Raw genomic sequence first — 16,012 nt, forward strand, 5'->3', positions numbered from 1 at the left:
GCCGCGCGTTGCCCGAGCCTGCCCGATACTGCTGTTCAGCCCTTGCAGCGATTCAGCCTACTTCTAGGCAATTCCATGGGGCCCTGCAGGCTCACACACTCACAGCTACACGGGAGGTGAATAAAGGCCGGAGAGGAAGCCAGACAGGATTTGCTTCTTTTGCTTGCACCACAATGCAGTGCTGAAAGAGGAGGAATCTACATAAAAACGCCTTCCTGGCAACGCCCAAATGCCCTGCTGCCATGCAGATAAACACTGGCAGCGGCAGCAAGTGCATGCCCACAGCCACCCCTTGTTCCTTCACACCTTGTATCAGCTGTAATCCAGTCCAGTCCAGTGCTGCCTGCTGAGCAGCACTGACCAACACTGCCTGGGCCCAGGCTTTTATCTCTGAGGCCCCATTATGATGTCAGAAAGCTGGCTCTGGAATCCTGAGGGCTCCACTATGACACGTGCAAAGTTCCGTCTGAACTTTATATAAGACGGTGAGGCTCAGTCAGTCACACAGTGTTGCCTGAGAGGGCAACACTGCAACAGCCGGCCGCCAGGCTGTCTTTTTTTTGCACAGCTAGTTGCCTCCAGGAGGCCACAAGAGGGAGACAAGGGACTGCAAAATGGAAAATAGGCATCCACCAACTTTACAGACAACTTCTCCTTGCTCCTACAACCTCCATCCTTGCACAGTTTGTTATTCTTCTAGGTAACATAGTAACAAATCCAAATTGCTGCTCTCTTTGTAGGCAAGCAAGGCTTTGTTGCAACTGCAATTCTTACTTCTTCTTGAAATGTAGGGACGACAGTACATTCCATCACATCCATCTAGTGTACACAGGTAGGTCCATTGTGGCGGGCAGGCGAGCGGGCGGGCTGCTTTATTGGCTGTTTGCTGTTCCCCTACTCCACTCCACTATTTGACTGTTGTGCTGCATCAATCAATCAATCAATCAATCAATCAATCAATCAATCAATCAATCAATCAATCAATCAGTGGCTGGCTCAGGTGCAGCTCTTTAACTTACCTAAAAGGGAGGGCGGAGAGAAGACAAGGAAGGTGAATGAGGTGTTCCAATGTGAAATGCCGGAAACACAGAAACACAGACGACACACAACAAGAGGTGGCAATCTATTCATTAATTGCATTTAATCAATGAGCTCATTATCACTCATGCATTGTCCAACAGGTGTTGAAATAATGGGATTAAAAGGGGAGATCCCTTCAGAAAGACAGAAACAATAGCAAAGACAAAAAACACTTTTGGAATCTGCTTTTAGTCAACACATAAGGAAAGGGTGCACCGGTCCTGGAAATACTGCAATACCAGGTCAATGCGTGGAGTGGACAGAGCAAGCTCTATTTCCATCTCCCTGTTCTAAAAATCCATTTAATATATGGTCCCCAGATAGGGGACGTATCAGATATTAAACTGATAAGAACAGATACTACACTTGATCTTAGCCAAAAGGCCGAGAAGCGATAACCCGAACGGGCCGCGCGTTGCCCGAGCCTGCCCGATACTGCTGTTCAGCCCTTGCAGCGATTCAGCCTACTTCTAGGCAATTCCATGGGGCCCTGCAGGCTCACACACTCACAGCTACACGGGAGGTGAATAAAGGCCGGAGAGGAAGCCAGACAGGATTTGCTTCTTTTGCTTGCACCACAATGCAGTGCTGAAAGAGGAGGAATCTACATAAAAACGCCTTCCTGGCAACGCCCAAATGCCCTGCTGCCATGCAGATAAACACTGGCAGCGGCAGCAAGTGCATGCCCACAGCCACCCCTTGTTCCTTCACACCTTGTATCAGCTGTAATCCAGTCCAGTCCAGTGCTGCCTGCTGAGCAGCACTGACCAACACTGCCTGGGCCCAGGCTTTTATCTCTGAGGCCCCATTATGATGTCAGAAAGCTGGCTCTGGAATCCTGAGGGCTCCACTATGACACGTGCAAAGTTCCGTCTGAACTTTATATAAGACGGTGAGGCTCAGTCAGTCACTCAGTGTTGCCTGAGAGGGCAACACTGCAACAGCCGGCCGCCAGGCTGTCTTTTTTTTGCACAGCTAGTTGCCTCCAGGAGGCCACAAGAGGGAGACAAGGGACTGCAAAATGGAAAATAGGCATCCACCAACTTTACAGACAACTTCTCCTTGCTCCTACAACCTCCATCCTTGCACAGTTTGTTATTCTTCTAGGTAACATAGTAACAAATCCAAATTGCTGCTCTCTTTGTAGGCAAGCAAGGCTTTGTTGCAACTGCAATTCTTACTTCTTCTTGAAATGTAGGGACGACAGTACATTCCATCACATCCATCTAGTGTACACAGGTAGGTCCATTGTGGCGGGCAGGCGAGCGGGCGGGCTGCTTTATTGGCTGTTTGCTGTTCCCCTACTCCACTCCACTATTTGACTGTTGTGCTGCATCAATCAATCAATCAATCAATCAATCAATCAATCAATCAGTGGCTGGCTCAGGTGCAGCTCTTTAACTTACCTAAAAGGGAGGGCGGAGAGAAGACAAGGAAGGTGAATGAGGTGTTCCAATGTGAAATGCCGGAAACACAGAAACACAGACGACACACAACAAGAGGTGGCAATCTATTCATTAATTGCATTTAATCAATGAGCTCATTATCACTCATGCATTGTCCAACAGGTGTTGAAATAATGGGATTAAAAGGGGAGATCCCTTCAGAAAGACAGAAACAATAGCAAAGACAAAAAACACTTTTGGAATCTGCTTTTAGTCAACACATAAGGAAAGGGTGCACCGGTCCTGGAAATACTGCAATACCAGGTCAATGCGTGGAGTGGACAGAGCAAGCTCTATTTCCATCTCCCTGTTCTAAAAATCCATTTAATATATGGTCCCCAGATAGGGGACGTATCAGATATTAAACTGATAAGAACAGATACTACACTTGATCTTAGCCAAAAGGCCGAGAAGCGATAACCCGAACGGGCCGCGCGTTGCCCGAGCCTGCCCGATACTGCTGTTCAGCCCTTGCAGCGATTCAGCCTACTTCTAGGCAATTCCATGGGGCCCTGCAGGCTCACACACTCACAGCTACACGGGAGGTGAATAAAGGCCGGAGAGGAAGCCAGACAGGATTTGCTTCTTTTGCTTGCACCACAATGCAGTGCTGAAAGAGGAGGAATCTACATAAAAACGCCTTCCTGGCAACGCCCAAATGCCCTGCTGCCATGCAGATAAACACTGGCAGCGGCAGCAAGTGCATGCCCACAGCCACCCCTTGTTCCTTCACACCTTGTATCAGCTGTAATCCAGTCCAGTCCAGTGCTGCCTGCTGAGCAGCACTGACCAACACTGCCTGGGCCAAGGCTTTTATCTCTGAGGCCCCATTATGATGTCAGAAAGCTGGCTCTGGAATCCTGAGGGCTCCACTATGACACGTGCAAAGTTCCGTCTGAACTTTATATAAGACGGTGAGGCTCAGTCAGTCACTCAGTGTTGCCTGAGAGGGCAACACTGCAACAGCCGGCCGCCAGGCTGTCTTTTTTTTGCACAGCTAGTTGCCTCCAGGAGGCCACAAGAGGGAGACAAGGGACTGCAAAATGGAAAATAGGCATCCACCAACTTTACAGACAACTTCTCCTTGCTCCTACAACCTCCATCCTTGCACAGTTTGTTATTCTTCTAGGTAACATAGTAACAAATCCAAATTGCTGCTCTCTTTGTAGGCAAGCAAGGCTTTGTTGCAACTGCAATTCTTACTTCTTCTTGAAATGTAGGGACGACAGTACATTCCATCACATCCATCTAGTGTACACAGGTAGGTCCATTGTGGCGGGCAGGCGAGCGGGCGGGCTGCTTTATTGGCTGTTTGCTGTTCCCCTACTCCACTCCACTATTTGACTGTTGTGCTGCATCAATCAATCAATCAATCAATCAATCAATCAATCAATCAATCAATCAATCAATCAATCAGTGGCTGGCTCAGGTGCAGCTCTTTAACTTACCTAAAAGGGAGGGCGGAGAGAAGACAAGGAAGGTGAATGAGGTGTTCCAATGTGAAATGCCGGAAACACAGAAACACAGACGACACACAACAAGAGGTGGCAATCTATTCATTAATTGCATTTAATCAATGAGCTCATTATCACTCATGCATTGTCCAACAGGTGTTGAAATAATGGGATTAAAAGGGGAGATCCCTTCAGAAAGACAGAAACAATAGCAAAGACAAAAAACACTTTTGGAATCTGCTTTTAGTCAACACATAAGGAAAGGGTGCACCGGTCCTGGAAATACTGCAATACCAGGTCAATGCGTGGAGTGGACAGAGCAAGCTCTATTTCCATCTCCCTGTTCTAAAAATCCATTTAATATATGGTCCCCAGATAGGGGACGTATCAGATATTAAACTGATAAGAACAGATACTACACTTGATCTTAGCCAAAAGGCCGAGAAGCGATAACCCGAACGGGCCGCGCGTTGCCCGAACCTGCCCGATACTGCTGTTCAGCCCTTGCAGCGATTCAGCCTACTTCTAGGCAATTCCATGGGGCCCTGCAGGCTCACACACTCACAGCTACACGGGAGGTGAATAAAGGCCGGAGAGGAAGCCAGACAGGATTTGCTTCTTTTGCTTGCACCACAATGCAGTGCTGAAAGAGGAGGAATCTACATAAAAACGCCTTCCTGGCAACGCCCAAATGCCCTGCTGCCATGCAGATAAACACTGGCAGCGGCAGCAAGTGCATGCCCACAGCCACCCCTTGTTCCTTCACACCTTGTATCAGCTGTAATCCAGTCCAGTCCAGTGCTGCCTGCTGAGCAGCACTGACCAACACTGCCTGGGCCCAGGCTTTTATCTCTGAGGCCCCATTATGATGTCAGAAAGCTGGCTCTGGAATCCTGAGGGCTCCACTATGACACGTGCAAAGTTCCGTCTGAACTTTATATAAGACGGTGAGGCTCAGTCAGTCACTCAGTGTTGCCTGAGAGGGCAACACTGCAACAGCCGGCCGCCAGGCTGTCTTTTTTTTGCACAGCTAGTTGCCTCCAGGAGGCCACAAGAGGGAGACAAGGGACTGCAAAATGGAAAATAGGCATCCACCAACTTTACAGACAACTTCTCCTTGCTCCTACAACCTCCATCCTTGCACAGTTTGTTATTCTTCTAGGTAACATAGTAACAAATCCAAATTGCTGCTCTCTTTGTAGGCAAGCAAGGCTTTGTTGCAACTGCAATTCTTACTTCTTCTTGAAATGTAGGGACGACAGTACATTCCATCACATCCATCTAGTGTACACAGGTAGGTCCATTGTGGCGGGCAGGCGAGCGGGCGGGCTGCTTTATTGGCTGTTTGCTGTTCCCCTACTCCACTCCACTATTTGACTGTTGTGCTGCATCAATCAATCAATCAATCAATCAATCAATCAATCAATCAATCAATCAATCAATCAGTGGCTGGCTCAGGTGCAGCTCTTTAACTTACCTAAAAGGGAGGGCGGAGAGAAGACAAGGAAGGTGAATGAGGTGTTCCAATGTGAAATGCCGGAAACACAGAAACACAGACGACACACAACAAGAGGTGGCAATCTATTCATTAATTGCATTTAATCAATGAGCTCATTATCACTCATGCATTGTCCAACAGGTGTTGAAATAATGGGATTAAAAGGGGAGATCCCTTCAGAAAGACAGAAACAATAGCAAAGACAAAAAACACTTTTGGAATCTGCTTTTAGTCAACACATAAGGAAAGGGTGCACCGGTCCTGGAAATACTGCAATACCAGGTCAATGCGTGGAGTGGACAGAGCAAGCTCTATTTCCATCTCCCTGTTCTAAAAATCCATTTAATATATGGTCCCCAGATAGGGGACGTATCAGATATTAAACTGATAAGAACAGATACTACACTTGATCTTAGCCAAAAGGCCGAGAAGCGATAACCCGAACGGGCCGCGCGTTGCCCGAGCCTGCCCGATACTGCTGTTCAGCCCTTGCAGCGATTCAGCCTACTTCTAGGCAATTCCATGGGGCCCTGCAGGCTCACACACTCACAGCTACACGGGAGGTGAATAAAGGCCGGAGAGGAAGCCAGACAGGATTTGCTTCTTTTGCTTGCACCACAATGCAGTGCTGAAAGAGGAGGATTCTACATAAAAACGCCTTCCTGGCAACGCCCAAATGCCCTGCTGCCATGCAGATAAACACTGGCAGCGGCAGCAAGTGCATGCCCACAGCCACCCCTTGTTCCTTCACACCTTGTATCAGCTGTAATCCAGTCCAGTCCAGTGCTGCCTGCTGAGCAGCACTGACCAACACTGCCTGGGCCCAGGCTTTTATCTCTGAGGCCCCATTAGCTGGCTCTGGAATCCTGAGGGCTCCACTATGACACGTGCAAAGTTCCGTCTGAACTTTATATAAGACGGTGAGGCTCAGTCAGTCACTCAGTGTTGCCTGAGAGGGCAACACTGCAACAGCCGGCCGCCAGGCTGTCTTTTTTTTGCACAGCTAGTTGCCTCCAGGAGGCCACAAGAGGGAGACAAGGGACTGCAAAATGGAAAATAGGCATCCACCAACTTTACAGACAACTTCTCCTTGCTCCTACAACCTCCATCCTTGCACAGTTTGTTATTCTTCTAGGTAACATAGTAACAAATCCAAATTGCTGCTCTCTTTGTAGGCAAGCAAGGCTTTGTTGCAACTGCAATTCTTACTTCTTCTTGAAATGTAGGGACGACAGTACATTCCATCACATCCATCTAGTGTACACAGGTAGGTCCATTGTGGCGGGCAGGCGAGCGGGCGGGCTGCTTTATTGGCTGTTTGCTGTTCCCCTACTCCACTCCACTATTTGACTGTTGTGCTGCATCAATCAATCAATCAATCAATCAATCAATCAATCAATCAATCAATCAATCAATCAATCAATCAATCAATCAGTGGCTGGCTCAGGTGCAGCTCTTTAACTTACCTAAAAGGGAGGGCGGAGAGAAGACAAGGAAGGTGAATGAGGTGTTCCAATGTGAAATGCCGGAAACACAGAAACACAGACGACACACAACAAGAGGTGGCAATCTATTCATTAATTGCATTTAATCAATGAGCTCATTATCACTCATGCATTGTCCAACAGGTGTTGAAATAATGGGATTAAAAGGGGAGATCCCTTCAGAAAGACAGAAACAATAGCAAAGACAAAAAACACTTTTGGAATCTGCTTTTAGTCAACACATAAGGAAAGGGTGCACCGGTCCTGGAAATACTGCAATACCAGGTCAATGCGTGGAGTGGACAGAGCAAGCTCTATTTCCATCTCCCTGTTCTAAAAATCCATTTAATATATGGTCCCCAGATAGGGGACGTATCAGATATTAAACTGATAAGAACAGATACTACACTTGATCTTAGCCAAAAGGCCGAGAAGCGATAACCCGAACGGGCCGCGCGTTGCCCGAGCCTGCCCGATACTGCTGTTCAGCCCTTGCAGCGATTCAGCCTACTTCTAGGCAATTCCATGGGGCCCTGCAGGCTCACACACTCACAGCTACACGGGAGGTGAATAAAGGCCGGAGAGGAAGCCAGACAGGATTTGCTTCTTTTGCTTGCACCACAATGCAGTGCTGAAAGAGGAGGAATCTACATAAAAACGCCTTCCTGGCAACGCCCAAATGCCCTGCTGCCATGCAGATAAACACTGGCAGCGGCAGCAAGTGCATGCCCACAGCCACCCCTTGTTCCTTCACACCTTGTATCAGCTGTAATCCAGTCCAGTCCAGTGCTGCCTGCTGAGCAGCACTGACCAACACTGCCTGGGCCCAGGCTTTTATCTCTGAGGCCCCATTATGATGTCAGAAAGCTGGCTCTGGAATCCTGAGGGCTCCACTATGACACGTGCAAAGTTCCGTCTGAACTTTATATAAGACGGTGAGGCTCAGTCAGTCACTCAGTGTTGCCTGAGAGGGCAACACTGCAACAGCCGGCCGCCAGGCTGTCTTTTTTTTGCACAGCTAGTTGCCTCCAGGAGGCCACAAGAGGGAGACAAGGGACTGCAAAATGGAAAATAGGCATCCACCAACTTTACAGACAACTTCTCCTTGCTCCTACAACCTCCATCCTTGCACAGTTTGTTATTCTTCTAGGTAACATAGTAACAAATCCAAATTGCTGCTCTCTTTGTAGGCAAGCAAGGCTTTGTTGCAACTGCAATTCTTACTTCTTCTTGAAATGTAGGGACGACAGTACATTCCATCACATCCATCTAGTGTACACAGGTAGGTCCATTGTGGCGGGCAGGCGAGCGGGCGGGCTGCTTTATTGGCTGTTTGCTGTTCCCCTACTCCACTCCACTATTTGACTGTTGTGCTGCAATCAATCAATCAATCAATCAATCAATCAATCAATCAATCAGTGGCTGGCTCAGGTGCAGCTCTTTAACTTACCTAAAAGGGAGGGCGGAGAGAAGACAAGGAAGGTGAATGAGGTGTTCCAATGTGAAATGCCGGAAACACAGAAACACAGACGACACACAACAAGAGGTGGCAATCTATTCATTAATTGCATTTAATCAATGAGCTCATTATCACTCATGCATTGTCCAACAGGTGTTGAAATAATGGGATTAAAAGGGGAGATCCCTTCAGAAAGACAGAAACAATAGCAAAGACAAAAAACACTTTTGGAATCTGCTTTTAGTCAACACATAAGGAAAGGGTGCACCGGTCCTGGAAATACTGCAATACCAGGTCAATGCGTGGAGTGGACAGAGCAAGCTCTATTTCCATCTCCCTGTTCTAAAAATCCATTTAATATATGGTCCCCAGATAGGGGACGTATCAGATATTAAACTGATAAGAACAGATACTACACTTGATCTTAGCCAAAAGGCCGAGAAGCGATAACCCGAACGGGCCGCGCGTTGCCCGAGCCTGCCCGATACTGCTGTTCAGCCCTTGCAGCGATTCAGCCTACTTCTAGGCAATTCCATGGGGCCCTGCAGGCTCACACACTCACAGCTACACGGGAGGTGAATAAAGGCCGGAGAGGAAGCCAGACAGGATTTGCTTCTTTTGCTTGCACCACAATGCAGTGCTGAAAGAGGAGGAATCTACATAAAAACGCCTTCCTGGCAACGCCCAAATGCCCTGCTGCCATGCAGATAAACACTGGCAGCGGCAGCAAGTGCATGCCCACAGCCACCCCTTGTTCCTTCACACCTTGTATCAGCTGTAATCCAGTCCAGTCCAGTGCTGCCTGCTGAGCAGCACTGACCAACACTGCCTGGGCCCAGGCTTTTATCTCTGAGGCCCCATTATGATGTCAGAAAGCTGGCTCTGGAATCCTGAGGGCTCCACTATGACACGTGCAAAGTTCCGTCTGAACTTTATATAAGACGGTGAGGCTCAGTCAGTCACTCAGTGTTGCCTGAGAGGGCAACACTGCAACAGCCGGCCGCCAGGCTGTCTTTTTTTTGCACAGCTAGTTGCCTCCAGGAGGCCACAAGAGGGAGACAAGGGACTGCAAAATGGAAAATAGGCATCCACCAACTTTACAGACAACTTCTCCTTGCTCCTACAACCTCCATCCTTGCACAGTTTGTTATTCTTCTAGGTAACATAGTAACAAATCCAAATTGCTGCTCTCTTTGTAGGCAAGCAAGGCTTTGTTGCAACTGCAATTCTTACTTCTTCTTGAAATGTAGGGACGACAGTACATTCCATCACATCCATCTAGTGTACACAGGTAGGTCCATTGTGGCGGGCAGGCGAGCGGGCGGGCTGCTTTATTGGCTGTTTGCTGTTCCCCTACTCCACTCCACTATTTGACTGTTGTGCTGCATCAATCAATCAATCAATCAATCAATCAATCAATCAATCAATCAATCAATCAATCAATCAATCAATCAATCAGTGGCTGGCTCAGGTGCAGCTCTTTAACTTACCTAAAAGGGAGGGCGGAGAGAAGACAAGGAAGGTGAATGAGGTGTTCCAATGTGAAATGCCGGAAACACAGAAACACAGACGACACACAACAAGAGGTGGCAATCTATTCATTAATTGCATTTAATCAATGAGCTCATTATCACTCATGCATTGTCCAACAGGTGTTGAAATAATGGGATTAAAAGGGGAGATCCCTTCAGAAAGACAGAAACAATAGCAAAGACAAAAAACACTTTTGGAATCTGCTTTTAGTCAACACATAAGGAAAGGGTGCACCGGTCCTGGAAATACTGCAATACCAGGTCAATGCGTGGAGTGGACAGAGCAAGCTCTATTTCCATCTCCCTGTTCTAAAAATCCATTTAATATATGGTCCCCAGATAGGGGACGTATCAGATATTAAACTGATAAGAACAGATACTACACTTGATCTTAGCCAAAAGGCCGAGAAGTGATAACCCGAACGGGCCGCGCGTTGCCCGAGCCTGCCCGATACTGCTGTTCAGCCCTTGCAGCGATTCAGCCTACTTCTAGGCAATTCCATGGGGCCCTGCAGGCTCACACACTCACAGCTACACGGGAGGTGAATAAAGGCCGGAGAGGAAGCCAGACAGGATTTGCTTCTTTTGCTTGCACCACAATGCAGTGCTGAAAGAGGAGGAATCTACATAAAAACGCCTTCCTGGCAACGCCCAAATGCCCTGCTGCCATGCAGATAAACACTGGCAGCGGCAGCAAGTGCATGCCCACAGCCACCCCTTGTTCCTTCACACCTTGTATCAGCTGTAATCCAGTCCAGTCCAGTGCTGCCTGCTGAGCAGCACTGACCAACACTGCCTGGGCCCAGGCTTTTATCTCTGAGGCCCCATTATGATGTCAGAAAGCTGGCTCTGGAATCCTGAGGGCTCCACTATGACACGTGCAAAGTTCCGTCTGAACTTTATATAAGACGGTGAGGCTCAGTCAGTCACTCAGTGTTGCCTGAGAGGGCAACACTGCAACAGCCGGCCGCCAGGCTGTCTTTTTTTTGCACAGCTAGTTGCCTCCAGGAGGCCACAAGAGGGAGACAAGGGACTGCAAAATGGAAAATAGGCATCCACCAACTTTACAGACAACTTCTCCTTGCTCCTACAACCTCCATCCTTGCACAGTTTGTTATTCTTCTAGGTAACATAGTAACAAATCCAAATTGCTGCTCTCTTTGTAGGCAAGCAAGGCTTTGTTGCAACTGCAATTCTTACTTCTTCTTGAAATGTAGGGACGACAGTACATTCCATCACATCCATCTAGTGTACACAGGTAGGTCCATTGTGGCGGGCAGGCGAGCGGGCGGGCTGCTTTATTGGCTGTTTGCTGTTCCCCTACTCCACTCCACTATTTGACTGTTGTGCTGAATCAATCAATCAATCAATCAATCAATCAATCAATCAATCAATCAATCAATCAATCAGTGGCTGGCTCAGGTGCAGCTCTTTAACTTACCTAAAAGGGAGGGCGGAGAGAAGACAAGGAAGGTGAATGAGGTGTTCCAATGTGAAATGCCGGAAACACAGAAACACAGACGACACACAACAAGAGGTGGCAATCTATTCATTAATTGCATTTAATCAATGAGCTCATTATCACTCATGCATTGTCCAACAGGTGTTGAAATAATGGGATTAAAAGGGGAGATTCCTTCAGAAAGACAGAAACAATAGCAAAGACAAAAAACACTTTTGGAATCTGCTTTTAGTCAACACATAAGGAAAGGGTGCACCGGTCCTGGAAATACTGCAATACCAGGTCAATGCGTGGAGTGGACAGAGCAAGCTCTATTTCCATCTCCCTGTTCTAAAAATCCATTTAATATATGGTCCCCAGATAGGGGACGTATCAGATATTAAACTGATAAGAACAGATACTACACTTGATCTTAGCCAAAAGGCCGAGAAGCGATAACCCGAACGGGCCGCGCGTTGCCCGAGCCTGCCCGATACTGCTGTTCAGCCCTTGCAGCGATTCAGCCTACTTCTAGGCAATTCCATGGGGCCCTGCAGGCTCACACACTCACAGCTACACGGGAGGTGAATAAAGGCCGGAGAGGAAGCCAGACAGGATTTGCTTCTTTTGCTTGCACCACAATGCAGTGCTGAAAGAGGAGGAATCTACATAAAAACGCCTTCCTGGCAACGCCCAAATGCCCTGCTGCCATGCAGATAAACACTGGCAGCGGCAGCAAGTGCATGCCCACAGCCACCCCTTGTTCCTTCACACCTTGTATCAGCTGTAATCCAGTCCAGTCCAGTGCTGCCTGCTGAGCAGCACTGACCAACACTGCCTGGGCCCAGGCTTTTATCTCTGAGGCCCCATTATGATGTCAGAAAGCTGGCTCTGGAATCCTGAGGGCTCCACTATGACACGTGCAAAGTTCCGTCTGAACTTTATATAAGACGGTGAGGCTCAGTCAGTCACTCAGTGTTGCCTGAGAGGGCAACACTGCAACAGCCGGCCGCCAGGCTGTCTTTTTTTTGCACAGCTAGTTGCCTCCAGGAGGCCACAAGAGGGAGACAAGGGACTGCAAAATGGAAAATAGGCATCCACCAACTTTACAGACAACTTCTCCTTGCTCCTACAACCTCCATCCTTGCACAGTTTGTTATTCTTCTAGGTAACATAGTAACAAATCCAAATTGCTGCTCTCTTTGTAGGCAAGCAAGGCTTTGTTGCAACTGCAATTCTTACTTCTTCTTGAAATGTAGGGACGACAGTACATTCCATCACATCCATCTAGTGTACACAGGTAGGTCCATTGTGGCGGGCAGGCGAGCGGGCGGGCTGCTTTATTGGCTGTTTGCTGTTCCCCTACTCCACTCCACTATTTGACTGTTGTGCTGCATCAATCAATCAATCAATCAATCAATCAATCAATCAATCAATCAGTGGCTGGCTCAGGTGCAGCTCTTTAACTTACCTAAAAGGGAGGGCGGAGAGAAGACAAGGAAGGTGAATGAGGTGTTCCAATGTGAAATGCCGGAAACACAGAAACACAGACGACACACAACAAGAGGTGGCAATCTATTCATTAATTGCATTTAATCAATGAGCTCATTATCACTCATGCATTGTCCAACAGGTGTTGAAATAATGGGATTAAAAGGGGAGATCCCTTCAGAAAGACAGAAACAATAGCAAAGACAAAAAACACTTTTGGAATCTGCTTTTAGTCAACACATAAGGAAAGGGTGCACCGGTCCTGGAAATACTGCAATACCAGGTCAATGCGTGGAGTGGACAGAGCAAGCTCTATTTCCATCTCCCTGTTCTAAAAATCCATTTAATATATGGTCCCCAGATAGGGGACGTATCAGATATTAAACTGATAAGAACAGATACTACACTTGATCTTAGCCAAAAGGCCGAGAAGCGATAACCCGAACGGGCCGCGCGTTGCCCGAGCCTGCCCGATACTGCTGTTCAGCCCTTGCAGCGATTCAGCCTACTTCTAGGCAATTCCATGGGGCCCTGCAGGCTCACACACTCACAGCTACACGGGAGGTGAATAAAGGCCGGAGAGGAAGCCAGACAGGATTTGCTTCTTTTGCTTGCACCACAATGCAGTGCTGAAAGAGGAGGAATCTACATAAAAACGCCTTCCTGGCAACGCCCAAATGCCCTGCTGCCATGCAGATAAACACTGGCAGCGGCAGCAAGTGCATGCCCACAGCCACCCCTTGTTCCTTCACACCTTGTATCAGCTGTAATCCAGTCCAGTCCAGTGCTGCCTGCTGAGCAGCACTGACCAACACTGCCTGGGCCCAGGCTTTTATCTCTGAGGCCCCATTATGATGTCAGAAAGCTGGCTCTGGAATCCTGAGGGCTCCACTATGACACGTGCAAAGTTCCGTCTGAACTTTATATAAGACGGTGAGGCTCAGTCAGTCACTCAGTGTTGCCTGAGAGGGCAACACTGCAACAGCCGGCCGCCAGGCTGTCTTTTTTTTGCACAGCTAGTTGCCTCCAGGAGGCCACAAGAGGGAGACAAGGGACTGCAAAATGGAAAATAGGCATCCACCAACTTTACAGACAACTTCTCCTTGCTCCTACAACCTCCATCCTTGCACAGTTTGTTATTCTTCTAGGTAACATAGTAACAAATCCAAATTGCTGCTCTCTTTGTAGGCAAGCAAGGCTTTGTTGCAACTGCAATTCTTACTTCTTCTTGAAATGTAGGGACGACAGTACATTCCATCACATCCATCTAGTGTACACAGGTAGGTCCATTGTGGCGGGCAGGCGAGCGGGCGGGCTGCTTTATTGGCTGTTTGCTGTTCCCCTACTCCACTCCACTATTTGACTGTTGTGCTGCATCAATCAATCAATCAATCAATCAATCAATCAATCAATCAATCAATCAATCAATCAATCAGTGGCTGGCTCAGGTGCAGCTCTTTAACTTACCTAAAAGGGAGGGCGGAGAGAAGACAAGGAAGGTGAATGAGGTGTTCCAATGTGAAATGCCGGAAACACAGAAACACAGACGACACACAACAAGAGGTGGCAATCTATTCATTAATTGCATTTAATCAATGAGCTCATTATCACTCATGCATTGTCCAACAGGTGTTGAAATAATGGGATTAAAAGGGGAGATCCCTTCAGAAAGACAGAAACAATAGCAAAGACAAAAAACACTTTTGGAATCTGCTTTTAGTCAACACATAAGGAAAGGGTGCACCGGTCCTGGAAATACTGCAATACCAGGTCAATGCGTGGAGTGGACAGAGCAAGCTCTATTTCCATCTCCCTGTTCTAAAAATCCATTTAATATATGGTCCCCAGATAGGGGACGTATCAGATATTAAACTGATAAGAACAGATACTACACTTGATCTTAGCCAAAAGGCCGAGAAGCGATAACCCGAACGGGCCGCGCGTTGCCCGAGCCTGCCCGATACTGCTGTTCAGCCCTTGCAGCGATTCAGCCTACTTCTAGGCAATTCCATGGGGCCCTGCAGGCTCACACACTCACAGCTACACGGGAGGTGAATAAAGGCCGGAGAGGAAGCCAGACAGGATTTGCTTCTTTTGCTTGCACCACAATGCAGTGCTGAAAGAGGAGGAATCTACATAAAAACGCCTTCCTGGCAACGCCCAAATGCCCTGCTGCCATGCAGATAAACACTGGCAGCGGCAGCAAGTGCATGCCCACAGCCACCCCTTGTTCCTTCACACCTTGTATCAGCTGTAATCCAGTCCAGTCCAGTGCTGCCTGCTGAGCAGCACTGACCAACACTGCCTGGGCCCAGGCTTTTATCTCTGAGGCCCCATTATGATGTCAGAAAGCTGGCTCTGGAATCCTGAGGGCTCCACTATGACACGTGCAAAGTTCCGTCTGAACTTTATATAAGACGGTGAGGCTCAGTCAGTCACTCAGTGTTGCCTGAGAGGGCAACACTGCAACAGCCGGCCGCCAGGCTGTCTTTTTTTTGCACAGCTAGTTGCCTCCAGGAGGCCACAAGAGGGAGACAAGGGACTGCAAAATGGAAAATAGGCATCCACCAACTTTACAGACAACTTCTCCTTGCTCCTACAACCTCCATCCTTGCACAGTTTGTTATTCTTCTAGGTAACATAGTAACAAATCCAAATTGCTGCTCTCTTTGTAGGCAAGCAAGGCTTTGTTGCAACTGCAATTCTTACTTCTTCTTGAAATGTAGGGACGACAGTACATTCCATCACATCCATCTAGTGTACACAGGTAGGTCCATTGTGGCGGGCAGGCGAGCGGGCGGGCTGCTTTATTGGCTGTTTGCTGTTCCCCTACTCCACTCCACTATTTGACTGTTGTGCTGCATCAATCAATCAATCAATCAATCAATCAATCAATCAATCAATCAGTGGCTGGCTCAGGTGCAGCTCTTTAACTTACCTAAAAGGGAGGGCGGAGAGAAGACAAGGAAGGTGAATGAGGTGTTCCAATGTGAAATGCCGGAAACACAGAAACACAGACGACACACAACAAGAGGTGGCAATCTATTCATTAATTGCATTTAATCAATGAGCTCATTATCACTCATGCATTGTCCAACAGGTGTTGAAATAATGGGATTAAAAGGGGA

The 16,012-nt window shown here is 47.8% G+C and overlaps 10 non-coding genes across 10 annotated transcripts; all 10 read right to left on the reverse strand.

Annotated features, from left to right (window-relative positions):
- Nucleotides 1-1,285: 1,285 nt before the first annotated feature.
- LOC142690176 (U2 spliceosomal RNA) lies at nucleotides 1,286-1,476 on the reverse strand. Its single transcript, XR_012858977.1, has one exon. It is a non-coding gene; the product is annotated as a U2 spliceosomal RNA (small nuclear RNA).
- A 1,276-nt stretch (nucleotides 1,477-2,752) lies between these two features.
- LOC142690177 (U2 spliceosomal RNA) lies at nucleotides 2,753-2,943 on the reverse strand. Its single transcript, XR_012858978.1, has one exon. It is a non-coding gene; the product is annotated as a U2 spliceosomal RNA (small nuclear RNA).
- Nucleotides 2,944-4,239: 1,296 nt separating this feature from the next.
- Nucleotides 4,240-4,430, reverse strand: LOC142690178 (U2 spliceosomal RNA). Its single transcript, XR_012858979.1, has one exon. It is a non-coding gene; the product is annotated as a U2 spliceosomal RNA (small nuclear RNA).
- Nucleotides 4,431-5,722: 1,292 nt separating this feature from the next.
- On the reverse strand, nucleotides 5,723-5,913 carry LOC142690179 (U2 spliceosomal RNA). The gene has a single exon (XR_012858980.1). It is a non-coding gene; the product is annotated as a U2 spliceosomal RNA (small nuclear RNA).
- A 1,296-nt stretch (nucleotides 5,914-7,209) lies between these two features.
- On the reverse strand, nucleotides 7,210-7,400 carry LOC142690180 (U2 spliceosomal RNA). Its single transcript, XR_012858981.1, has one exon. It is a non-coding gene; the product is annotated as a U2 spliceosomal RNA (small nuclear RNA).
- A 1,277-nt stretch (nucleotides 7,401-8,677) lies between these two features.
- Nucleotides 8,678-8,868, reverse strand: LOC142690181 (U2 spliceosomal RNA). Its single transcript, XR_012858982.1, has one exon. It is a non-coding gene; the product is annotated as a U2 spliceosomal RNA (small nuclear RNA).
- Nucleotides 8,869-10,176: 1,308 nt separating this feature from the next.
- Nucleotides 10,177-10,367, reverse strand: LOC142690324 (U2 spliceosomal RNA). The gene has a single exon (XR_012859111.1). It is a non-coding gene; the product is annotated as a U2 spliceosomal RNA (small nuclear RNA).
- A 1,292-nt stretch (nucleotides 10,368-11,659) lies between these two features.
- Nucleotides 11,660-11,850, reverse strand: LOC142690183 (U2 spliceosomal RNA). Its single transcript, XR_012858984.1, has one exon. It is a non-coding gene; the product is annotated as a U2 spliceosomal RNA (small nuclear RNA).
- Nucleotides 11,851-13,130: 1,280 nt separating this feature from the next.
- On the reverse strand, nucleotides 13,131-13,321 carry LOC142690184 (U2 spliceosomal RNA). Its single transcript, XR_012858985.1, has one exon. It is a non-coding gene; the product is annotated as a U2 spliceosomal RNA (small nuclear RNA).
- Nucleotides 13,322-14,617: 1,296 nt separating this feature from the next.
- On the reverse strand, nucleotides 14,618-14,808 carry LOC142690186 (U2 spliceosomal RNA). The gene has a single exon (XR_012858986.1). It is a non-coding gene; the product is annotated as a U2 spliceosomal RNA (small nuclear RNA).
- Between the last annotated feature and the right edge of the window lie 1,204 nt (nucleotides 14,809-16,012).

Source organism: Rhinoderma darwinii (assembly GCF_050947455.1).
Source record: "Rhinoderma darwinii isolate aRhiDar2 chromosome 5 unlocalized genomic scaffold, aRhiDar2.hap1 SUPER_5_unloc_33, whole genome shotgun sequence".
NCBI lineage: Eukaryota > Metazoa > Chordata > Amphibia > Anura > Rhinodermatidae > Rhinoderma > Rhinoderma darwinii.